Source organism: Cyprinodon variegatus, unplaced genomic scaffold, assembly GCF_000732505.1.
Source record: "Cyprinodon variegatus isolate N-32 unplaced genomic scaffold, C_variegatus-1.0 Scaffold1958, whole genome shotgun sequence".
Taxonomy (NCBI): domain Eukaryota; kingdom Metazoa; phylum Chordata; class Actinopteri; order Cyprinodontiformes; family Cyprinodontidae; genus Cyprinodon; species Cyprinodon variegatus.
The window spans coordinates 51,666-53,085 of record NW_015152411.1 but is presented as its reverse complement, the minus strand read 5'-3'; the positions used below and the strand labels follow the sequence as shown (position 1 = coordinate 53,085).

General features: G+C 39.6%; 1 pseudogene; it reads right to left on the bottom strand.

Moving 5' to 3' along the window:
• Positions 1–1,420, bottom strand: part of LOC107104930 — a 24,793-nt pseudogene that overhangs the window by 7,749 nt on the left and 15,624 nt on the right.

Sequence of the window (1,420 nt, the reverse complement as noted above, 5' to 3'; positions counted from 1 at the left end):
TAAACCACCTCAGAGATTGTGTAGGTGTCAGGGGCATCACATTGCAGTGATTTCAGTATTGCCTGTCAGAGAGGTCCTTCTCAGTCAGGCTGGGAGACTCCACCTCATCTTCTGCCCCACTTCCCTGTGGAGTCCCCCAGGGATCTATCCTGGGAACCATTCTTTTTGCTTTGTACCTCCTCCTACATGGGGAGATTTTTAAGAAGCATGGCGTGTCTTACCACTTCTACGCTGATGACTGTCAAATTTACATGCCGATTGGATCTGCCCACACGAACTTAGGATCACTCAAAAATGATTTGTTTCCCAAAGTCACCAGCCTTGACATGTCATCAAAAATAGCGATTTTAAATTTGATAAACAGATCAATGGCATTTTAAAATCAGGTTTTAATCATCTTCGTCCTTTATCCAAAGTTAAGCTGTTTCTATGTTTTAATCTTTTTGAGCAAGTTATGCATGATTTTATTTCAGGTCATCTGGAATACTGCAATGAACTTTATTCGGGTATCTTCCACAAAGCACTTTCCCACTTGCAGTTAGTACAGATCACTGCGGTACGACTTTTAACAGGCACCAAAAAAGGTGAACACATCATCCCAATCCTTGCGTGTTTGCTCTGGCTCCTTGTTAAGTTTAGAATTTATTTTAAAATATTGTTAGTTTTTAAAGCCTTGAATGGACTGGCGCCACAGTACAGTACAACAGACCTCATCCAAATTTACCGTCCCCTGCTTGCTTTGAGGTCTGACAGCCAGCTCTAGCTTGTGACTCCTAAGATAAATCGGAAAACCAGAGGGGACAGAGTGTTATTTGTTGTCCGTCCAAAGCTGTGGAATACTCTGGCCCTCAATATGCTTATGGCTCCAATGGTGGAGTGTTTAGAGACTCACTTTTATTCTCTGGCTTTTATCATTGCATAAGTTGTGTTGTCCTCTGTGGCTTTGTGTTTATGTTATTATATTTATTGTTTTAAACTGTCTTACTTATATTTATTGTGTTAAACTTACCGAGAGGTGGAGGTAATGGTTATAGTTGTGTGTGCAGCTCTTTGGAACATTTTGTAGTTTAAATGTGCTACAGTATATATATAAAGTGGATTGGAATGGATTAAATGTAATAGCTAACTTACTCATCATGTGAATCTTCAATAACATCAGACTTGGTGCAGATAAAGTGGATGTGCCGACATTCCCCTCCGTTTCCAAGGAGGCTGCTTGCACTTTTTAGGATCTCCCAGGATTCTCTTTCTGCTGCTGCTCGGTTGATTTCAGATACAATCCACACAGTAGAACAGTTTCCAACAATCTGAGGTGACATATACATAGTAATTGATAACTGTACTACTAAAACAACAACTAGTACTATTAGTGACAGCATATAATAATAATCAAACCTTCAGTCAACACCTCAATAATAAA